This window comes from Vulpes vulpes, chromosome 6 (assembly GCF_048418805.1).
Source record: "Vulpes vulpes isolate BD-2025 chromosome 6, VulVul3, whole genome shotgun sequence".
In the NCBI taxonomy this organism is placed as follows: Eukaryota; Metazoa; Chordata; class Mammalia; order Carnivora; family Canidae; genus Vulpes; species Vulpes vulpes.
The window spans coordinates 99,726,885-99,752,344 of NC_132785.1; the positions used below are offsets into that span (position 1 = coordinate 99,726,885).

Genomic DNA, 25,460 nt, shown 5'->3' on the forward strand with positions numbered 1-25,460 from the left:
TGATTAATTCAAATATGTACCAAAGCCCAACTCGAGGGCAGGCACTGTGCTAGGCAGAAGTGCCCTGTCCTTATGGAGTTTATACTCTGGCAGCAAGACACCCAATTAAATAGGCAATTACAGTAAGGTATGATGCGTACCACCACTAGGAAAGAACGAGGAATGGTGGGGGACTTGTGGCAGGGGCTGGATGTCAGGGGAAGGGAAGCGTAAGCTGGTTCCTAAAGGGAGCTTAGAGGCATTCTGTGAAGGGATAGAGGCAAGGACAAGTCCAAACAAAGGGGATAAAGAGCAGGTACAGAGTTCTGAAGGGGAGAAAGAACATGGCAAAATTTAGGAACCTTACAATGTAACTAGAGGGTGAGGGCAGGGTCAGGGAGACAGGGGGACAAGAGGCTAGAGATGCAAGGCTAGGTCCTGAAGGTCTTGGGCCTTTGGAAAATGACGCTTTCTTTTAGCTTTAATTTCCTCACCAATACCTGCCTTTTTAGGCATCTCCTGAGGAAGCTAAAGGGATTCTGAAATCAAGTCTACAAGACCCAACAGGGAGCCCAGAGCCTTCCTATCCAGGAGAACAAAAGGGGTGGGGGTGGGGAGGCCATGAAGCAGAAGAATGACAAGTGTGAACAAACAGTGAGCTGTGGGGCAAACCACTCTCTCCATGAATGTATGCACACACACACCACACTCACACATTCATATACACACCCAACACACACACATACCCGAACATCCTACGCACGGACACACACATCTAACATACACACTCACACACCCGAACAGACATATGCCTGAAGAAGAAATGATGGCAGCTCACCAACCCAAGCGTAAATGCAATGCTGTCGCCCTTATTTTTCAGATACAGAATCACTTCAGACTCCTTTCTCCCCGGTCTGATTAATCAATCCCGCCACATCCCTTTGAGGTAAGACAGGAGCCAGAATTATCCATCTTAATTGCATGAGGAAGAAAAGCAAGGCCTCACACTGGACGAAGCCTCCCCAAGGTCATCTAGGGAATTATTGCTACGGTTAGGGCTAACGGCCAAACTGTAGCCCAGTTTACCCCCCTCTACTGGCAGATTTTAGGGAAGGAGAGGAGATTGAGGTGGGAGAAGAACATGACACAAGGGGACAGAGGGCATTCCTCGGCTTCCAGGACTCGGCAAAGGTGTTTGCTTCTCGGGGAAGAGGAGGTGTAGGGTGGGGAAGCCTGTCATTACCCCACAGTGCCCCACAATGCCAGGCCTGTGCCCAAGAACACCCTCGTCCCTTAGCCAGCCTGTCGTCTTCCACAAAGGGACACACTACTTCCAGGGCTGAGATTTCTCACTCATCAACTGGTTCAGGCAAGAGCTGGGAAGATTCCCTCCTCCCCTTGCTTTCCCCAGCTTCCCTGAAGGGGAGCTACTGCTGGCTCCCAGCTCCGAGCAGGAGAGAGACTGACAGCCTGACCAACCTTGTGCTGGGCTGCAGGCCTGTCCAGTAGCCCCTGAGAAGGCCTGAGCTGCCAGACGCAGGAGGTGAGGTAAGAGCAGATCCTGCTTGCAGGAGGTAACTGGACCCTGGCTCTCCTTCTTGTCTTGGGCTATTTTTAAGAGTGGCTGAGAGAGGCTGGGCCACAGGGCTGGGGGTTGGGGGTGGGGTGGGGAGTGAGATTACCTTTGCCATGGCTCCGTAAATAAGTCTGCCCCAGAAAGATGAGCCTGAGCAGGCACACCAGCAGGCCCAGCATTCAAGACAAGATTGATGGCCCCGGGTGCAGAAGAGCAGCCACTAGACAGCAATTCATTCTGCTTAAAAATGCCAGGTCTCCTGCTGCTGTGGCTCAGAGAAGGAAGCAGCCAGGTAGTGACTTGGCTGGGAACCTGATAAAGCACATGTGTATGTCTAAATATACAAGTCTAAGGTTTTGGGGGGTTTTTGTCTTGTTTTTGGAACATCAAGTCCCTGAAGAAGACCATCAAAGGGAGAAGATTCAGAAACTAAGGGGAAGCCCTCTTTGTCCTGCCTCAAACATGTGCCCATCCCAGTGGACTGCCCAGATGGCATTCCATCAGAGTCAAGCGGAGGGTGTGTGCTCAGTGGGTCAGCAAGGGGAGAATCTCGGGGAATCAGGTGTGACAGACAGAAGAAAAGAAAATCTGAAAACAGGAAAGCTGCAGGATGGTAATTCCAGGAAAACAAAACAAAAGCAAAAACAAAACCCCAAACAATGCCTAAAACCAAATTTGACCCAGAGCTTTCCCAGCATCACCCATGTCAATTTACATTACTGTCATAGTACGCCTTTGAAGGCCTGGCAATAAAGAAACCAACATGAATGAAGAGAGTATGTCTGTGGGAGGCTCATGGTGGAAACAACTAACCAAATGGGCAGTCATAGAAAGGATACTTAAGTTTATATCTGAGGGGAACCTGGAGGTCAGATAATCCCATCACACTTTTAAGGATATAAGTCATCTATGCATCTAGAACGGCCTTCCACAAGCATGGAAGACAACAAGTACGTGGCTAACATTTGGCCTTAAACAGCCTGTCACTCCCCTGCCAGCAAACCCAGGAGAAAGGGCATGAGGAGCAGGTCCTTGCCCTTTCACTCCCCAATTCACCCTCAAGCTCCTAAGAAGTCCTTCTCCCAACCCACCAGACCCTCGTCAAAGCATAGGTGAGTCTTCTCTGGCCTGTGTGACTCTGCGCCCAGGAAAGCCCACCTTCCCTGTCCATCTACCTGCCTCCTGCGATGGGACAGGCCTATCTCCAAATGCACAGTCCAGAGGTTTACCCTCACCTTCTGAGCTTCTGCTATTCCCTAATGCCGGCTTATATTTTGATCTGGGTGGGTTCCTAGAAGACTTGCCCACAGCTCAGTAGAGAAAAGCTCATCTGATCGTCGAGGGCACCCACTCATAGAAGGAGGGCCCACTTGGTAAACGGATTTCACAATTGTACTGCCAAAACCCATCGCACAGTGTGCCCAGGACCTCATCTGCTTCTGAGATCAGGTATTAGGCCTCAGCATCTCAACCTCATGTGCTATGCCCAGTGAATCCCTGGGGCAGCCGGGAACCTGGGCAGTGGTGGCAGAGGTGGCAGTGGCAGCAGGAGCTCCCCCCCCCCCCCCGCCCCCACAGGAACCCTAGCTAGAACTCACTTCAGTCCTCCTCCTGCACTGAGCAAAGGAGGAACGTGGTGCTCTTTCCTTCCCCACCCCAGCTCCTCTTCCCTGGGTGGCACAGGTGAGAAGCAAATCTTCAGGACTGGGAAATGGGGAGAAATACAGATTGATGCCTTCACGGGGTTACAAATCTCAGGCTGTTGCAACAGCTTCCATGCAGTCTTCCTTCAACAGAGAACTCAGACTCATTCTACCTTTAATCTTCTCTCTAGCGGTAAGGTTGGACTCTTCCTCTGCTTTCTATCTTGTCCTGCCCCTTAATGCTACTCCAAACCGGCTTTTAACATATTTTGGTACTATGGCAACCCAGGTCAGGAGATTAAATCCTGAAGTTTCCCTGGTAACTTTTCTGCCAGTGCATTTACTAAAACAACATCCTCCTACTCCCTCTGGTAGTAATCTCACTGCATATTCACAGCTACCTTAAAGAACATACTCACTAAAATAGCATGAGAACCAATGAGACGCCCAGTACAGAGTACACTACCTGTACCTCAAATCCTAACCTCCTGCCCACCGCCAAGCTCTAGCCTGGCACCTCCATCTGTCTACCAGATATCACCACCTAGAAATTACAGCTTAGTCTCATTGTGGTTAAACCTGAGCACATGGCTCCCAGGACAGAACAGGGGAATTTTAGGATCCCAAGGTGACAGTGAGGCCCAGCAAGGTAAGCATGCCACCTGTGGGTGACCTTTCCAGCAAATGGATATCACCAGCAATACCTGGACCAAGCTGCTTCCTCTCCCCAGAGCACACTCTGCTTTTCCACACTTCGCAGTTCCCATCCCCAGCTGCCCTGGCTGCCAGTTCATGAGTAGCAGAGTATACTTCTGTGTTCTTCAAGTGTCAAGATTCCTGTCCATGGTTGCCACTGTCAGGCATGCCCATGCATTTGCAATACCCTGGCCATTCTGGTCCACTGCTTACCCAGACCCTTCTGCTCCAGTTTCTGTCACCAGGCAGGGACTCCAAGTCCACATGTTACAACTTGTCCACTCTCATCATGGAAAAATCTCTGACCAAAACCTGACTCCAGTTATGCTGCAGCTGCTGGAAAGGGAGTGGGAGCATGGTGGGATCATGACCCCTACAGTTCTTAGAGGGATTTGGTTGGGGAACAGGTGCAACTCAGTGTTGATATAGGGAGGGATTGCCACCTCAGCCCTCTATCTTAATAGCATCTATCAGCACCTCACATCCTACACAGAGGCAAATGCCCACTGGGAATGATTAAAGGAGACAGGAGAGAAGGTACTCTTAATATACCTCATTTTCAAAGACTATCCTGCATTGCCCAATGGGCTCAATATCTACATTTATGGAAGGCTATTACAACCCAGTCCTACCTCTCATCTTTTCCAATTCACTTCTTTCAGGATAGCCACTGGCCTCCCCTCCCAGAATAAGTAATAGTCTGTGGCAGGTGAATTAAAAGTTGAACTCCCAATTTCTCTTCTTCCATAAAGACTTTTCCAGAATCCCCTGTGCCCTCTCTCTTAAGAAAATTGTCAGGGAGGTAGTAAGGTCTCAATGTTGGAAGTAGTTAAGAATAAGTTGAAATAAATCAATTTGAAATAATTGTTGAGATATTTCTAATGTGGTAATTGATTCAGAAAAAATCAAAAAATAAAATAAAATAGATAGGTTAATGGAGAACTATAACAACAGAATCAAGTTTCCAACACTTGAATTCACTGATGAAACTTAGTATCACTAGCAATAGATACTGCATGTCTCCTGATGTGATGCAGTATATCATGACCAAAGATATTGTTGCCAAAAAGTTGAACCTCAATCTGATCAATCTTTAGAGTTAAGTTTCCCTTTAGAAATTATAGCAGACAGGGCGCCGGGGTGGCTCAGTCAGTTAAGCATCTACCTTCAGCTAAGGTCATGATCTCGGGGGTCCTAGGATCGAGCCCCATATCCGGCTCCCTGTTCAGCAGGGAGTCTGTTTCTTTTCTTTTTTTTTTTTTTAATTTTTATTTATTTATGATAGTCACAGAGAGATAGAGAGAGAGGCAGAGACACAGGCAGAGGGAGAAGCAGGCTCCATGCACCGGGAGCCCGACGTGGGATTCGATCCCGGGTCTCCAGGATCACGCCCTGGGCCAAAGGCAGGCGCCAAACCGCTGCGCCACCCAGGGATCCCAGGGAGTCTGTTTCTCCCTTACTATCTGCCCCTCCTCCCTGCTCATGCTCTCACTCTCTCTCCCTCTCTCTCTCAAATGAATAAATAAAAAATCTTAAAAAAAAAAAAAGAAATTATAGGAGACCAAAGGACAAGTTAAATGACAATATGAGGAAGAGACAGATCCACAAGCAGAGACATTCTGCAGACAAATGATTCCAATTCCTAAACAAGTCAATGGCATTTAAAACAAACAAAAAAGTAGGCAAAGAGTAGGGACTACTATAGATTAAAAGAGACTTAGGAGGGCAGCTCTGGTGGCTCAGCAGTTTAGTGCTGCCTTCAGCCCAGGATGTGATCCTGGGGACCCAGGATCGAGTCCCATGTTGGGCTCCCTGCATGGAGCCTGCTTCTCCCTCTGCCTGTGTCTCTCCCTCTCTTCCTCTCTGTGTCTCTCATGAATAAATTTTAAAAATTAAAAAAAAATAAAAGAGACTTAGGAGATGTAATAATTAATGTAATATGTACCTTGTTTGGATCTTGAATCAAATGACTATCAAAAAACATTTTTGAGACAACCAGGGATATCTGAATTATAGACTCAATATTGGATGATAACCAGAAATTACAGTCAATTATGTTAGGTGTGATAGTGGCATTGTGGTTTTCTAAGAAAATAAACATTTTTCAGAGAAGCTGAAGAATGTAGGGGGGGACAGGACATGTCATCTGGGATTTGCTTAAATATGCTACAGCAAAGTAGGAAGCAAAGATTAGGAAATCCCTAATAACTGTTGATTTGGGATGATCGACACATGTGGGGGTTCATGATACTATTCTCTCTGCTTTGGGTATATGTTCGAAAATTTGTACAATAAAAATGTTCATTTATCATCAAGCTTAATTTTTAATAATTTTATTTTAAAAGGTCATATGCCCTAAGTACAACTGGAACTTAGAATGAAAGTCAACCCCTTACTATGGCCCTAATGCCCAGCATGGTCTGGCTTCTGCCTCCCTCCCCAAGCACATCTCCCCTTACTACATACAACCTGCAAGCCTTTCAGGTCTTCTAACTTGCCATTTTTTCCCCAGTTCAGGCTCTTGTGCATGCTGTGCCCTTGGTCTGGGATACCTTTTGGAGTATCTTTGTATGTCTGGCCCTTTAAGGTCTCCTCTTAGATATCATCCCCTTTAGAAGTCCTCCCAAGCACTCTTAGGTAAATCCTTTGTCAGCTTCAGTCTGAGTACCCTGCTTGACCCCTTCCTAGCACTCAACATAATAGTAATTACTCATACATCTGTTAGTTTTTGTTTTTGCTTCTCCCTGCCTCGACTATAGGTTCCTGCAGGCAGCAGCCACGTTAGTCTTATTCATTATTATATTCCAGTGCCTACCATTTTGCTTGGGACATATAGGCACTGAATATTCTCTTCTTCCTAGGGACCTAAGCTCTGGGGCTTCTTTAACCCCCTCTGTCCCATCATATTCCTTGATCTTACTCATTCAGTTATCCCATTTAGGTGTATTGGGCACTTACTCAATATTTATTTATCACCAAAGCCAGTCATTATGCCCTGTAAACTGTCTTCCTTTCATTATTCCTTTCTGTTCTAAAGCTTCCACTTTACTTCAGGCCCTTAAGACTTCCCACCTGGACTTTATAACAGTCAATCTCTGTCTAGGCTTGGCCCCTTCAATCCATCCTGCATGGCCCTTCTCATGACGATATGCCTCTACTCTGTAACAAGTCTATCATACACAGTCTACCAAAGTCCTACACTATCCAGTGCTGAGCTCACACTTTCTTTTATGCTAACTCAGCTCCAACTAGGAGAATATACGTGTCCACCAACCCTCACACCATGTCAGGTGCCTCTATAACTTTGTGTCACATTCCATATGCTGAAATTTAGGCATCATCCTTTCTTCTGTCAATTTAAAACAATTTCCAAACATTTAGAAATACAATACAACATATTCCTAGAATCTGAATGAGGTCACTTTTCCCCTCCTATCCCACCCCATGGATTCTCAACTGCCTCTTCATCCAGGTGCAGAGGACAATAGAGATGGGCTCAGGAAAAGCTGACAGAGATCTGTACACAGACTTCCCTTGATCAGTCCCACATCCTCCTAAGTCTCATTGCTATTTTCAGGTGAGACCAGACCCTCACTGTCTTGCCTTCTGTCCATCTTGCCAACCTTAGGACGAAGATGAATCTTTAGCTTTTTCTCCCTTCCATTTCCATTTTAACATGGAAGAGCTCAAGTCTTTCTCACCTTAAATAAAACTCTTCCTTGCTATATTTTCTCTTTTCTCTCTCGGAGTCAAAACTTCTTTAAACTTCTTTTTCTTTTTTTAAAAAAAGATTTTATTTATTAATTTGAGAGAGCGAGAGAGTGAGCAAGCTGGGGAGGGAGTGGCAGAGGGAGAGGAAGAAGCACACTCCCTGCTGAGTGGAGAACCCAACTCAGGGCTCCATCCCAGGACCCTGGGATCATGACCTGAGCCAAAGGCAGATGCTTAAACAACTGAGCCACTCAGGCACCCACAGAGCCAAACTTACTGACTAATGTGCCAAGTATATGAATAGGGAAATTACAAGAGAGGAAATACAAAAGAATAAAAGCCTGTGAAGAAATATTCAAGGTTATTAGTTACCCAAGAAATGTAGATTAAAGCAAGAAAGAGATTCTATGGGCAAACATTATCCAGCTGGATAATATGAAGTGTGGGTGGTGATGTGCAGAGCAAGAACCTTGTGCCCTGCCGGTGGGAGTGTGGACTGGCCTAGCCGTTCCAGAGGCAATCTGCAAGTTCTCAGGCAGGTTACAAATCTGTAACTCTGTTCCTGGGCCTAGAGACAAGACAAATTCTCATGCAGGTCTGAAAGGGGATAAATGCAAGGATGCTCACTGCAATATCGATTATGGGGGTGGGTTGGGGTGAGCAGGTGGAGATAACCTGTGTGTCTATTGCTGGGGAATCAACAATAAAACATGATGGATGTACACATGAAGGACAAGGGCAGCACTGGAGGATCTTAAAACCACAGTGCTGATTAAATAAGTAAGGAATGGAATGATATCTTTAACACAACACTAACAATTTTAAAATACATGCATATAAAACAACATACATAAGAGCAGATTATAAACAGGAGAAAAACTTAAACACATGAAAATGGCCACCTCTAGGTTGGGGTGAGGGGGATGGAGAAGGAAATGAAAATGAAAGAAAATAAACACCAAAAAAAAAAAAATCTGGTTAAAAATGGGCAGAGGGCCTGAGTAGACCTTTTTCCAAAGAAGACCTACAGATGGCCAACGGACACCTAAAAAGATCCTCAACATCACTCATCATTAGGGAAATGCAAATCAGAACCATAATGAGATACTATCTCATGCCTGCTGGAATGCTAAAATCAAGAAGACAAGAAACAAGTGTTAGGGAGGATGTGGACAAAAAGGAAACTTGTGCACTCTTGATAGGAATATAAACTGATGCAGCCACTGTAGAAAACAGTATGGAGGTTCCTCAAAAAATTAAAAATAGAAGTATCAAATGATCCAGTAAAAAACAAAAACATTAACTTGAAACGATATATGCATCCCTATGTTTACTGCAGCATTATTTATAATAGCCAAGACATGGAAGCAACCCAAGTATCTATCAATAGGCAAATGGATAAGGAAATGTCATACACAAGCAAATGCACACAGAAGAATATTACATAGTCATAAAAAGGATGGGATTGTGCCATTTATGATAATATGGATGGACCTAGAGGGTATTACACTAAGTAAAATAAGTCAGACTGAGAAAGACAAATACTATATGATTCAACTCATGGAATCTAAAAAAATAAAAAGCAGATTTGGAACTATAAATACAGAGAACAAAGGGATGGTTGCCAGAGGGCAGAGGTGTGGAGCCTGAGCAGGATAGGTGAAGTGGAGGGGGTGGTAGGCCTCCACTTATGGAATGAGTAGCTCATGGAAATGAAGAGCAGAGTGTGGGGAGTGCAGTTCATGATATTGTGACAGCGATGTAATGAGACAGATGGTGGCTATACTTGTGGTGGACATAGCATAATGTATAAACTTGTCAAATCACTGAGTTATGCACCCAAAGCTAATGTAATATTGTGTGTCAACTATACTTAGATAAAACAAAAGGACTTGTTAGGAAAATAAAAGAAAGAAAAGGAAATCAATCAACATCAACCAACCAGAAGAGGGGCCTTGCTTAGAAAATGAGACGATAAACTGCAATGTAGGACCTTTGCTCCTAGGGGAAATATAGTATATTTACATTCATGAAAGCTTCCTCATCTCATACCAAATGCACTCTTCAATTCACTGAAATCTGGTTTCCCCCATCACTTCATGAAACTATTATCTCCAAAGGTCATTAGAGATTAAAATCATAGATGTTTCCTTGTTGATTAAATCATAGGTGCCTTTCAGGTCTTATCTTGACTTCTCAGCAGCATTAAGCTCTGTTGGCCACTCAAAAATTTCCTGAAATCGCATCCTTTGTCTTTCAGGATATGCTTGTTTTCTCTTAACTTTCTGGTCCTTCCTCCTTGGCCTGCTCTGTGGGCTATTCTTCCTCTATATGTCCCTTGAATGGTTATGTTCTCCAGAGTTCTGCACTGGGCCCCCTCCCCATTCTTCCTCTGTCTACACACTCTTCTAGGCTATTCCCTTTACTTTCATGACCTGAATTGCCATCTCAAGTTAGTGGCTTCTGAGTCTATCTCCTCAATTCCCATCCAACTACCTTCTGAATATCCACCTGGAAGACTCACAGACTCCTCATGTTCAATATGATCCCCAATTGACTCTATGACCATCCCTGTCCCAGTCTTTCCTGTCAGTTCCTTGTCTGCCAATACCCCAATGGTACAAACCAAAAGCTAGGGTCATGCTCTACTCCTCTCTTTCTTTCCCAGTATCTCACCAACTCAATCCCCTCAACATTTCTCAAATCTCTATTCTGTGTCTCTACTTCTCCTCCACACCTCTGGCCATCATCACCTCAAGTCTAGTGGTTTCCAGCTGATTTCTATATTTGCCCTTTTGCCTACCATTTTAACTCATCCTCTATACTATAGTCAGAAAGATCATCTTAGAGTACAAATATGATGATGTCACATCTATACTTTAATAGCTCTTCTCTATTTCAGAAGAAGGTTTAATGCCCATAATAAACTGCAGCCAAAACCCTTCATGATCTATCACTTAACGGACATGATTTCCATCCAAACCTTCTTCCCAACTTCCCCAATCTTACATCCCCACCATAATGAACACTGTTCGGATCACTGGCTCTCTCTGGTCATGCTCTTTGTACATGCTAAGCCCAGAAAAGCCTCCCTCTTTTTTTGGAGAAATTTCTTGTCCCTCAGAACTTATCTTAGCCATCACTTCCTTCAAGAAACTTCTCCACTAGGGTGCCTGGGTGTTTCAATCGGTTGAGTGCCAACTCTTGATCTCAGCCCAGGTTTTGATCTCAGGGTCATGAATTTGAGCCCTGCACTGGGTGTAGAGCCCACTTAATAAAACAAACAATGAAACAAAAAACAACAAAAAAGAAACTTCCCCATCTTTACCACCATCCCCTGCAACTGTGGGAGGCAAGGGTGATTCTTCTAGGTTCCCATCCCACTCAATGCTCATGTTCATCAAAGTGCTTCACTACATTGTAGGATAATAATCCATTTTTCTTCTTTCCCAATAGACTCTACACTACTTGAAACCAGGGACATCCTTATTCATTCTTTTTGTCTCAAAGGCCTAGTATACTGCCAGGTGGGTGAAATGAGGCTACAAAATGCTGAACAAATAGAGGAGAACTGAGAAATGCAAAGCACTGTTCCTTAAGATGATAAGAGTGGCTCCTCCTGAGGACACACCATTTGGAGGTGAATTTGGAGGGGAAGGTGGTGAGGGGACTGGAAACATGGCACCAGTGCCATGGATTCAAACTGGGCATCTATTCCCTGGTGTTGGTCACTATTGCCCCTACTGCCTCAACCACAGATTTCTGCCATGTCCTCCTTTCTGGCTGTACTGTGATGGCACAAGGGATGGATGGTGGCAATAGGGCCCAAGCTCCTACTGCTGTCTACAAATCTTGATGCCCTTTGGAGTAACTCTGATTCAGCCACACCTCAATCTCCTCACCTGAAACATTGATGAAAGCAGCAGCTTCTCACTTAGAACTCCTCTAGACAAGGAAGTCCTAACCCACTTAGCTGAGAAGTCTTTTATTTATTCTTTCTTGTGTCACAGAAATGTCAGTTGCAGAATGGTTTCTATCCATACATCTCCGCCACACAAATGAAAAGAGCTATTTTAAAAGTGGAGCCTATAAATAATATATAAGTTATGGGTGCCAATTTAATTATTCATTCATTTTGGAGCTTTTAAAATAATTAAATAAAAATTAACCTTTTAAAAGTTGCCTAGGCCCACAAAGACTCCTCAGGGAACAGATGTTGGCCAGAGGCTTTTCCCATCCTTGGCCAGGACACAAGCCTGATACAGTGGGAACATCCTCTGGAGACATATGGGAAGTTGCCTGTAAGGGGCAGCTCCAGTTTTGCAGGGAAAACAAGTGGAGCCACTTCAGGCCTGGCAGAGCCAGTTTCCAATGTGCATAATCTCCCAGGCCTGCAGACAAGAGCACCTCTCAGCCACTAAAGTCTATTAAGTCCCTTCTCTGGGTTCTGCTGATAGGCAGGCACCAGCTGCTAGATCATGCAGCCACTCTGCTGCCCACAGTCCTCAGGAAAAATGCTTGGCTCTTGATAGGAGTGTGTAATAAAGCCCAGGGTTAGGAAGGGAACCTGGAATTTATTAAGACCTTTATGCATATTGCCCCATTTAATACATACTCACACTCAGAACTGTTAAATATTATTATTCTAACTGTTATTATTATTATTATTGTTACTGTTCTATCAAAACAGTTGAAATCCTAACTCCTGTAGTAGTGTATTCTTCAATAAGTCACTTAACTACTCTGTACCCATTTCCTTATCTGTAAAATGTAGGAAGCATCCTGTGCTTCTGGGGTGGAGACTTCTTGGGTCTACCAATGTCTGATTTCTATTCTTTCTACGGACAGCTTGGAGGCATCTTCTAGTCACCTTTGTGGTTGGGTGTGGTTGTGTGATTAAATGAGCAGATGTGACATGAACCACTTCAAGGTATTAACCATAAAAAGCTTTCCATAATTGTGTCACTCTTCCCTAAATTCCTAGAACCTAGACTACTGGAACAAAATGGAAAGAGTCTGACTGCCTGGATAACTATGGGGAAGCAAAGCTTCTGCCTCAACTTACATCCATTTATTCACATATGATGTGAGAAAGAAATAAAATTTTATTTTATGGTTCTTTATTTGAGCAGTGTACCCACCACTTACCACACACAGCTGTTGTACAGATTAAATGAATTTATACGAAAATGATGTAAAAACTGTACAGTACGATATAGCCCCAAGGTATTATTATTTACAAATAATATACAGTGTCTCCTTGTATCAGATCTGTGGCCCTGCTCAATATGCATGCTCTCATAGCAAAAAGGAAAGTGTACAGTAGGTGGAGTCTATTGTCATTACCCTTTTGCCCCTTCTGCAACTCTCTTTCCTTTGTCACCCTTATCTTAAGTATCCATACTCTCCCAACCTCTCTTGATGCCAGGTGCCTCCATTGAGTTCAATGATCCAAGTGGAACTCCTTCTTCAGACCTACTTCTATCACTACTTCAAAACAAAATTAACTAAACTCCTTACAGGGAAAGATGCCATTTCTACCTTAGAGGTCCTTACACTCAGTAGGTACTCATTTAGTACACGTTAATTGGGTGAAACAGATATATCTACCCTCCCAAGGAACACATCTCAGTAGGGCCTTATGGGAATATAGTACCATACCCAAAGGAGGGGTATAAAAGAGACAGTTTAGGAACCAAACCAGACCAATGGGTGAAATGAGTAGCATATCCAAATCATGCAAGAGAATCTTTATTCTCTTGCATGATTTGTATTTTATCTATAGGACAGCTAGCTTTGCCTATAGAGTCCCTGAAAAGTACAGACTTAACTCAATAAAAAACTTGTGCTAGGAGGCAGATTCTAGGCAGAGAGACGGAGCTGTCCAAGGTTAAAGAATGTGGAAAGAAGGAGGTCAGAATGAAGCCTGTATTTCCTGCCTTCTAGAGTTATACTCAGACCTCTTAGCTTCACTGCTGTCTTGGCCATAACCAAGGGCTTTGGGAAATTTCCAACCTTATTCTAGCATCTTGTATTTGACTACAGCATCAAGGCAAGCATTCATAAGTAGGTTGACATTGTTTATTCATTAATTCCACAAATTTTTATTAAACAATAGCACTTTACAAAGCTATGAAATACTTAGGTACAAACAGAACAAAATATGTGCAGAATCTGAAAATTCAAAAACAGTAAGAAATTAAACATCTAAATAAGTGGAGAGATATATGATGCCCACGGGTTAAACGATTCAAAATTATTAAGATGTCAATTTTCCCCCAAACTGATCTAGAAATCAATGCAATACCAGTCAAAATCCCCAGAGAATTTTTTTTTTAGAAATCAAGAAGCTGATTCTAAAATTTCTAAGGCAAGATAAAGAAAACAGAACAGCTAGGTCATTTTGAAAAAAATAACAAAACTTGAGGACTCACATTACCTGACTTTAAGATTTACCTTAAAGCTCAGTTGCATCATGTGGCAAAAGGATAGATATATACATCAATAGAATAGAATAAAACCCAGAAATTGACTGACATATATATGGGCAAGTGATTTTCAACATAGGTGCAAAAACCACTCAATGGAGACAGATAGTCTTTTCAACAGATGGTGCTAAACAACTGGACATCATATGAAAAAGAGAATGAACCTTGACCCATACGTCATACCACAAACAGGATTAACTTAAAATGGATTATAAGCCTATATGTAAAACCTGAAACTGCCAAAAAAAAAAAAACCAAACAAAAAAAACAGAGAAAATCTTTGTAATGTTGGGCTAATATTTTAGATATACTATCCAAAGTATAATCCATAAAAAATCAGATATCCTAAAAGAAAAAACTGATAAATATGGTCACCAAAAGTAAAAATGTCTGCTCTTCAAAAGACAGTATTAAGAGAATGAAAATACAAGCTTCACATTGGGAGGAATTATTTGCAAAACACATACCTGATAAAGGACTTGTATCTGTAACATAAAAAGAACTCTCAGTTACAAAATAAGACCTCAATTAAAAATAAGCAAAATATTTGTACAGATGTTTCATCAAAAAAAAAAAAAAGATATGGAAGGCAAATAAGCACATGAAAAGTTGCTCAATTTCATTTTCATTAGGGAAATGCAAATTAAAACCACAATAAGAAACTACTAGACCCTATTAGAATTTTTTTTAGTGCTATTAAAATACCATTGACTATACTCCCTCTGCTGTATCTTTCATTCCCTTACTTATTCATTACATGACTGGAAGACTGTACCTCACACCCCTTTACCCATTTTGCTAATCTTCCTATCCTCCTTCCCCCTGGCAACCATCAGTTTGTTCTCTGTATTTATGGATCTGTTTCCACTTTTTTTGTTTATTTGTTTTGTTTTTTAGATTCCACATACAAGTGAAATCATATGGTATTTTTCTTTCTGTGTCACATTTATTTAATTTAGCATAATATCCTCTAGGTCCACTCATGTTGCTGCAAATGGCACGCTCCCATTCTTCTTTATGGCTGAGCAATATTCCATTGTATATATGCACCACATCTTTATCCACTCATCTATCAATGGGCACTTGGGTTGCTTCCATATCTCAGGTATTATAAATAATGCTGAAACAAATTTAGGGGTGTGTATGTCCTTTCAAATGTGTTTCTATTTTCTTTGAGTAAATATTCATAGTGGAATTACTGGGTCACATGGTATTTCTTTTTCAGTGAAGAGCTTGAACTCTACTTACTCTGAGATCAAGACTCAAGCTGAGGTCAAGAGTTAGATGTTTAACCGACTGGGCCACCCAGGTGCCACACTCTTTATAATTTTTTGAAGGAACCTCTATACTGTCTTCCATAGTGACTACACCAATAGAATGTTTTTTAAAAATAAAAACTAAAAATAATGGGCACCTGGGTGGCTCAGTGGTTGAACATCTGCCTTTGGCTCACGTCCTAATCCCGGGGTCCTGGGATCAAGTCCCGCATCGGACTCTGGCAGGGAGCCTTGCTTTTCCCTCTGCCTGTGTCTCTGCCTCTCTGTGTCTCTCATGAATACATAAATAAAATCCTTTTTAAAAAACTGACAATAGGGGGGATCCCTGGGTGGCGCAGCGGTTTGGCGCCTGCCTTTGGCCCAGGGCGCGATCCTGGAGACCCGGGATCGAATCCCACGTCGGGCTCCCTGTGCATGGAGCCCGCTTCTCCCTCTGCCTGTGTCTCTGCCTCTCTCTCTCTCTGTATGACTATCCTAAAAAAACAAAAAAACAAAAAAAAAAAACTGACAATAGGGGATCCCTGGGTGGCTCGGCGGTTTGGCGCCTGCCTTCAGCCCAGGGTGTGATCCTGGAGACCCGGGGTCAAGTCCCACGTTGGGCTCCCTGCATGGAGCCTGCTTCTCCCTCTGCCTGTGTCTCTGCCTCTCTCTCTCTCTCTCTGTGTGTCTCTCATGAATAAATGAGTAAAACCTTTAAAAAAAACTGACAACAAGTGCTGGTGTGTATGTAGAGCAACTAATCTCTCAAACATTGCTGGTAGGAATACAAAATAGTACACTTTGAAAACGAGTTTGGCAATTTCTTATAAAATTAAACACACATTTACCATAAGATCCAATGATCTGACTCGTAGGTTCATGCAATAACTTCTGTATTCATAATGTCCAAAAACCAGAAACAACCTGAAAGTTCATTAACTGGTGAACAGATAAACCAACTATGGTACACAATGGAATATATTCAGTGGTAAAAAAGAAGTGATATACATATGACACGAATGAATCGCAAATGCATTATGCTAAGTGAAGGAAGCTGGACTCAAAAGGCTACATACTGCAAAATTCAATTTATGTAACATTCGGAAAAGGCAAAACTATAAGGACAGAAAACCAATCAGTGGCTGCCAGAGGTCAGGGCTGGGAGAAAGGGCTGACAACAAAGAGGCATCAGGGAATTGTGGGAGGGGATTGTGGTGGTGGTTATACACTACATGCATTTGTTAAAACTTACAGACCCATCTGCTGAAAAGAGTGTATTTTACTGTATGTAAAGTATACCTTAATAAACCTAAAAACAAAATATCAAAACTAAAATTATAAATAAAAATAATAAAACCATATTTACTGAGTATGAACCTACTATGTACAGGTCCATTGTTATGAACTGCTTTGATAATAACAATGTAGGATAATTCCAGCAATTTATTTTGATTTTTTTTTTTTATTATTTATTTATAATAGTCACAGAGAGAGAGAGAGAGGCAGAGACACAGGCAGAGGGTGAAGCAGGCTCCATGCACCGGGAGCCCGATGTGGGATTCGATCCCGGGTCTCCAGGATCGCGCCCTGGGCCAAAGGCAGGCGCCAAACCGCTGCGCCACCCAGGGATCCCTCCAGCAATTTATTTTGAAATGAGACATTTTTCTCAAGCAAGGTACTAGAATGGAGGATATAAATATGGTGTAGGCATGGATTGTGCCCTCAGGTTGCCTAAGATATGGATAGAAGTAATGATACAGCAAGACTTAGGTAAGAATTAGGTAAGTGTCAAAAGGGAGGCATAAATAAAATGCCATGGGACTTCAGAAACCGGAGAGAATACCGAATACTAGAAAAACAAGAGAAGTTTTCATGGAAGAGATGGCATTTAGTTAGGTGCTGATGACAGGGAGTGATGATTTTATTGTTGGATAACCAATGTTTATCTGAAAGTTTTCTCCTGCAAGTTCTCTTTGATCCACCTGACAACCCCGCGAGATAGGTGGGGGAGGCACTGTTCATCTCAGTTTCAGTTAAAGTAAGACAGAGATCAAGTTCCTTGCCTGCACTTACGTGGCAAAGTCAAGGCTTGAACTTAGGTCTTCTGAGAGTTTGGTTAATGCTCTGCTCCATGGTACACCTATCCAGAAGAAAGTCTCTGCCTTCTCATAAGAGAGAGAGACAGAGAGACAGAAGGACAGAGACTGCTAATGGCCCATTTCTACCTTAGGATTTCTCCAAGAGAAAGGCCTACTTCTAGCCTTTCTGGACAATGCGAATACCCTACAGGACTAACATGCTTATTTGGGTCTACTGCGTACAGAACAAGAGCCAGCAGAGCGGAGATTTTTCTGTGGCATTTGTTTAAATTCATTGTTTAAAGGTCTCAAAAATATCCTTTATAAACAGTAAAAAAGCAAAAGCCTTGAAAGTTACAAAGATAACACTGACTACCTCAAATGCGTGGTCATATACATAACCCTGAAATTGTTTAAGATGTGTCCCCAGACCTTGTAGGGCAAATTAAGAAAGCCGCGCTCACTCTTGGAGGGAATCAGATCCTCAAAAGAAAAAAGGCTATTCCAAGAAGCCTCCCTGTGACTTGAAGAATACCTGTTCACACACCCCACCTGGCTTAGCCATGACTCACAGAGCCCTTTCTTCATCAGCCCTTCACACATTTGGGAATTCATCTGGCACACACTTAACAAGTTCCTTACTTTATCTATGTGCTAACTACTGGGCTAGAGATCATCTTTCTCTAGGGAAGAAACATATTACCAGGGAGATGTATATGGCCTTGACATTTTGCTGCCATCTCCATCTTTTTTGTCCACTGCAAACTTAAAAAATAAAGAGATAGTGTCATTATACACATCGTTAGTTAACCAAAAATTTCCTGAATGGATACTACCTAAGTGCTTATAATGAGAGGTCCTAGTCCTAGAGTTGCTCACAGGTAATTTAAACATCCCTCATTGGCACAACTGGAGAAACTACTTCCTCCTTTCTGTGCTCTAGTTTTCTCACCTGGATAAGAGGGAGTGAATTTCTCCAGCCATAAAGCTGTTGTCATCAAATATTCATTGCAAGCTTACCTGGCGCCAGGCACTAGCCTTACAAACACCATCACATCGAATCCTCAGAGCAATGCTGTGAGGCAGCCACTCTCCTCCCCATTTTATAGGTGAAGTCACCTGGGCTTTAGAGGGATCAGCGATCATCCCACTCCCTCACCCAGTGAGGGAGGAAGCCAGGATTCAAACCCAGGCAGTCTGGCTCAGAGCCCCTGCCTGACCTGAGCCCCCTGTAGGAAGGAATGTGGGCATCAAAGGAGCAGGGTGCTTATAAACAGTGTTTAAATCATCTGAGACAGATTCTTCCACAACCAGCTCAACACTAGGCAACAAGAACATCAAGAAAGGCAACAGGAAAGAAAGATGATCTATGTTGCGAGGCCCAAGAGGCCCTGCAGGGTCACAGTTATTTCAACCTTGAGATTTCAGAACCTGAATACAGCTGGTTTCTAGCCTGGATCAGACCCACATTTTCTCTGAGGATCTCTAAGCACCTCCCCCCCACACCCCAAGTCATCAGAGACATAGAGAAGACAGGGAAGCAAGGCGAGGCAACTTTCCCAGGACAAACAAGTGGGAGAGCCAGAAGGGAAGCGTTCATGTCTAATTCCCCAGCTCCCCATGTTAAGTCCCACTCTATTTTTTAGGGTCCCTCCTTAACACAGCATACATCTATCTATTTGCAGAAGAAGGGAAATTCCAATGTGTGCAACCGAAGAGGGTTTCTTACAGAAGGTTTCCCAAAGTGCCCCAGTTTGATAACACTCTCTCATATCTGTTAAAGTGCGCGGCCAATGTTATCATGTGAAAGCACCTGGGGCAACGGTACCCCAGTTCTGAGCACTGTTAATGGGCTACGTAGAAGCTTCCAGTGACAGCACATCAGCGCCTCACCCTGTAATCAGGCTGAGCTGCTTGCAAGTAACTGCTACTACATTCTTCTCTTAAAGGGGCCTGACTCCAAACAGCTTGGCAAGAGCCAGGGGCAACAAGTGCTGCCAAGTGCCAGCTGTTCCTTGCGAGGCTTGGGTGTGTGGCCAGCCTGGTGGACACATAAGCCAGGAGAGGTCATCTGAAAGGTGTAGAGAAGTGAGTGGTCGTTGCTAAAATAGTCTGTAAGTAACTGCAAAAAGTTGGCCACGCCTCAATGTTCCCTAGTACATGGTGGCAATACTCCTCCATTCAGCAAGGACTTGAGCCAGCTTCCAGAAAGAACCAGAGGGTGGCACACAAGGGATTTAGTGCCAGAAATAGTAGACTAAGGTGACTTTGATGTGGGGAATTGACCCAGGCAGTGCGGTCTAATGGTTAGGGACATGTGGTGTTAGACTGCCACGAAGGACTCCCTGGCTGTGTGGCCTTAGGCCATCTATTTCAACTCTAAGCCTCCCTTTCCTATGTGTAAAGTGGAGTTAATAATAGTCATCACCTTACAGCAGTGCTGTTTGGATCAAATGAAATAACATATTTAGGGTCCTTAACAGAGCGTCTGGCAGAGAGTGCAGCCCTGAATACGTGTATGCCAGTAGCACTGCGCCAGGTCTCTCTCTGGCTGCTTCCACAGCTTGGAAGAATGAATTGTTAGCCTCTCTTTGTGCTCCAGTAATAAAACAGCAATTAGTCTCCCCTCTGCTTGTGGCACTTAAAAGCTGGGGACATGCAGAAATTAAGGGATTTTTTTTTTTAATTTAGAGAGAGAACTTGCACTCGTGTGAGAGTGGAAGGGTACGCGGTGGAGGGACAGGTGGGGAGATGGAACGGGGAGGGGTGGAGAAAGAGAGAATCTCAGGCAGACTCCATGCCCAATGCCAAGTTCAATGTGGGGCTCAATCTCACAACCTTGAGATCATGACCTGAGCTGAAATTAAGAGTTGGACATTCAATGGACTGAGCCACCTAGGTGCCCCCAAAATTGAGGGATTTAAAAAAAATTATCAGAAATGTTATCCAGGTTTTATATGGTATCTACAGGGGTACTGGCCATCTTACTCTTTGGGGTATCTGTGTAGATCTTCTAAATGCTAGATGATAGATTTCTGAGTAAACCAAGCAGGCTGTGCTTTTACACTTCTCAAGGCTTTCATGGTGCCAGGAGCAGGCATAAGAAAGCAACCATCTCCCATGAAGTCCCAGACACGGGTATAGAAGAGATACTCAGAGGAAGGATGCAGAGTGGTCATGCTGTTGCTGCTCAAGACTTGTCATGTGACACCCTCCCTTCTTCTTTCCCTCCAACAGAGGGGGAAATGTTTTTACTCCACTGAGGGGAAACAACAAATCAGTGTCTGAATGTTTGCCACAATTCTTCACAACAAAAAAAGCAATAACTTCCTTCCTTTCTCATTTCTACTTAGTCACAGCTACGTCATAATCCCTAGCTTCTCATCCTAGAAAAAAGGGGTGGGAGTGACTTTCTGCTGAGAGTTAGTATAGGCTTCAGGCTTATTCCAGTGGCTGCCTTCTCTGGATGAAGGTGGTCAAGCCAACCTGGGAAGCTGGGCTCTGAGAGAAGAGTGGGTGTGTCTATACAGGAGAATGCTGCCTGGCTCATCTTGGCAGCTTATCCTCCATGGTCAGTTGCAGGCTCAGAGTATATCAACATTGACTTTTTTTTTTTTTGTAAAGATTTTATTTACTTATTCATGAGAGACACACACAGAGAGAGGCAGAAACATAGGCAGAGGGAGAAGCAGGCTCCCCATGGGGAGCCCGATGTAGGGCTCTTTGTGGGGTTTGATCCCAGGGACTCCAGGATCACCCCCTGGGCCAAAGGCAGATGCTTAACCGCTGGGCCCCCCAGGAGTCCCAACTTTTTTTTCTTAACATACATGTGCTCATGTGCCTTGAGCCAAACCATTCCACCACTAGCATCCCATCCCAGAAGAGAGCTGTTTAGCCTGCACAGGACTACTATTAATTAGGTGTATTTCCTTTCAGCCAACCTAATATGTTTTATTGGATTATTTTTAATTACAAAAGTGATGTCTGCAGGGCCTTTAGAACACCCCAACAAAAAAGGCTGCAGTTGAGATCCAACAATAGCAGAGCATACCTGACCTCAAAACTGCATCCAAACTGGGGTTTCGAAGAGAATCCTCATGCGAATACGTGATGGCTATGCTCGCCAGGAGCTGCTTAGCAGGAGTCCCACTGTAAAAGTCATGGACTAGAAAACCTAACCTTCCTTTATTTCTACAGAGTCCCTTGATCACCAGAGAATGAATGCTCTCAGTTGTGAACTGTCCACAACTATTCCCATCCAAACCCTCTCCCTGCATTCCATGCAGCCAAACCACTGGCTACTCATATGTGAAGGGATCAGGTCCCAACACATAACAGACATTGTTGTATCTTCAACAACAGACATTTGTGGAATACCATCATAGAAAACAGCAACAAAAATAATAATAATCGTATTGTGAGGACTTAGTATATGGCAGGCTCTATGCTAAATGCCTGGTATACATAGCTCATTTCATAATCAATATACTCATGTGAGTGGTTTTCACTTTCTTCATTTTAAAAATGAAGAAACTAAAGCTTACAGAAGTTAAGAAACTTGCCCCAGATTACAGAACCATGAGAAGCAAAGGATAAAGTGTGACCTACACTCGCCTGCCACTAATCTGACAGTGTAACTTTTGGGTGAATTGCTGCTAATGAAAAATTTCAACTTTGTGAACAGCCCACTAATTCACATTAACATTTAGCAAGGCTTCAATCGAAAAGAAACATGAAGATGCTGGGGTTCCCCATAAGCACCTCCTATTTATAAAAGTCAGATTTAGTATTCTCCTATTCCCCATCCTATTTCTTCCAAAAATAGCCAAACATTTCCAAAATACATCCAAACTGTGTTCCAGGGATCCCACCTAATCTAAGATGTCAGCGTTTAGAAAGCTGTCTGGCTCCTGTATTCCCTGTGTGACCACAGCATGCTACTTCAGAATAGAGAAGAAGCTGCTGTTCCTAATAGGCCTGAGCATTTCAGGTCACTAACCCAACCAGAAATAAGACCTGTCGGTCCCAAGTCCTTGAACTGTTGCTCTCACTACATATCATAAATAATGCTGCCTTGTTAAAGAGAGAGAGAGACAGATGGATAGACATACATGGAAAACAAGCAAAACACTGGGAAAATGACAGATCCAGAGTAATCCGTAACCAAGCCAGCCTGGGACTGCTCGTGTGAAAGAAACCCATAAGTCCACTCCCATTATCTGGGCTTGGCAGAGCTGGCCCACTCCCCTAAATTATCTCTTTTTGTGCCCCACACAGTTTGCTACACCCACTGCATGTAGACACCCTTATCAGAAAATACCCACTTAAGTGTTTGCCTTTGAACAGAAGTTGGTGTTTAGCCCGCCAAATGTTGGTAACTCTATGTATGCTTATTGGTACGTATATTACAAACACAGACATGAAGCTCATGGACACAGAACAGGCACTGACTGCGGGGCACACGAGGCATGGGTCTCCGGGAACTACCCACCTACTTACAAACTGTAAATCGGGGCCCTTCAACTGAAACACCTGGCACTCCTGTCCTCTCTGTGAACTAGAAATTGAGAAGAACAAAAGTTACTGCTCTGAATAATTCGCATTCACTCATTCCATAAATATTTTCTGAGCATGGTGCTATGCTCCTAACATTTACCAAACTGTAGGATTCTGGAGATGAAAAGATTGTGACACTAGTCTTAGGAGGCAGCAGGATCACCTATCTTCCAGGCTTACTGAGAGGTAACAACAGCCTTTGATGGCATGAATTAATTGTTTTTTGTTTCTGTTTTTTTGTTTTGTTTTTTTTTAGGGATCAATGTTTCCTATCCATGTATCTAATATTGTGAAATGACACCTGGATGATCAGCAATAGGTTTATCTACGGTCTTCATTTTTGAATCAAATTATTTTTTACTCTTTTTAAAGTTTATCATTTTAGCATATATGTATTTTTAAGATTTTACAATCCCAAGATCAAGAGTCTCACACTCCATCCATTGAGCTAGCCAGGTGCCCCTCATTTTGTTTTTTTATTGTGTAGGTGTTTGTTAAATATATTTTGCGGTCAGGTATTTTGGGCCAATATTGATTTCTAAAAAAATACACTCTGCATTTTATGTAAAGTACGCAGACCATGGAGTTAAGATAAAGTTTTTAATGGCTTCATGGTTCTCTAAATATTGAAAACCTTCACTGTAAAGCAATGTTGCAACCACAGCCTAAGCACCTAGCGAAATACGAGATGCTACGTTCCTGTATCACCTGCTGTGATCAGAATGAAAGCAGAGAACTGTTACTCTGGACTTGTGGTAAGTAACTTGATTATAATGCATCAGGATGACTGGAATTCTCTTCTCCCTACACACAGAAGCCTGATCTCAACAACAAAACAAAGCCTACATGGTAATTAAAAACCCTGCCCCAGAAGTAAAGTGGGGAATGGACCTCATTCTCCTCAAATCTTTGGAAACATCAGAAAACACCGGGGATGGGAGAGAAAAGAGGAGTTTTAAGGACCCTCAGAGCTGGGTGTATGTACTACAAAGGCCATGTGTGTAAGGGTTAATGGGCCTCATTCTCTGCAGAGCATGTTTGGCTAAAGGGATCTAGATAATGCACAGCTGCAAAAAGCCTGTGCAGGTACCCGAGTGGGGGTGGTGTAGAGCCTACTCTCCTGCAAGGGCAGCTGAATGCACAGGTTATATTTGTAGCTGGATGAAAGCACAAGGCAGATAAACGTGTGCACCTGTGTTGTGGCAGCTGATTAATTCAATTAATATTTATTGAGCACCTGCAGGGCTCATGGAACCATACTGTAGGAAAAGGGAGTATCCTTTGCCTTGAAAAAACCTCATGATCTTATTACAATAAGACAATGACAGGGAGATAATATAACTGATTATGCTCAGGTACTATATGAACCATATACATGCATGGCTTATTTAAATTGGGTCTAAACCTGTCAGAAATGGCCTTTGTCTCATTGATCCTTCACATTCTTGAATGCTGGCAGCAAGAAGTCAACTCAACAATCAGACTCTAATCTCCTCTAGCATTTTGCTAGTGAAAGGGACATCAAGCACTCAAGTGATAGCCTCAGAGCAGAGAAACCTGTGCGTTTGGAGAGAGAAGCACTTGCCTGGATGTCTAAGTCCAGGCTGGTCCTCAACCAGTCTACTAAGCTACCAAGAACCCATCACCCATGAGTAGAGCCTCCATCCTGACATTACTTAACCACCATAAAAGCCACTTGTCTATGTGTAGAACCACTTCAGGGTGTGATCTCCCTATGTTTTCACAGGCTTTGCAGCCTTGAACCTAACTAATTTCGAGACAGGTATCCAAGTCCTCAAAGCCTCAGAAAGTTAAAACAGAAATTCACTAAGAAACAGTGGTCCAACAAATCTGTGAAGAGAGCCCAAGCTGGCTGCTGGTCATCTCTTCTGAAAAAAAAAAAAAAAAAACCCAACATCCTAGCCACAGGAGGTATGTTCTGGCCATATGAGAGAAGGTGGGCAAACATACCCACAGATAGCCCTTTTCCCAATATAGGGTCTTGCTAAGAGGACCCTAATATGGTCATCTAGGGCAGACTTTTCTTTTTCTTTCTTTTAAGATTTTATTTACTTACTCATGAGAAGACAGACAGAGAGAGAGAGAGAGAGAGAGGCAGAGACACAGGCAGAGGGAGAAGCAGGCTCCATGCAGGGAACCGACGTGGGACTCGATCCCGGGACTCCAGGATCACGTCCTGGGCTGAAGGCAGGTGCTAAACCACTGAGCCAGCCGGGCTGCCCTAGGGCAGACTTTTCTAACCAGTGTTCAGTAGGCATTGCAGAGTGGGTGGATGAGTAGAGGAATGCCTATTCATCAACCCCTCATGTACCTGCCAGGTTGGCTACAGCTCCTTCAAGTCACAGTGGCTTTGAGTCAGAACATCAACTCAGAAATGGAAAGCCGGGCCTGGGAGGAACCACCAAACTCTTTAGCCCAAACAGCAAGAAGAGAGTCTGTGATGAAAGCGCTTACTT

General features: G+C 43.3%; 1 protein-coding gene across 2 annotated transcripts in view; it reads right to left on the reverse strand.

Moving 5' to 3' along the window:
* Positions 1–25,460, reverse strand: part of SPTB (spectrin beta, erythrocytic) — a 123,750-nt gene that overhangs the window by 67,719 nt on the left and 30,571 nt on the right. The gene's annotated exons all lie outside the window — the stretch shown is intronic.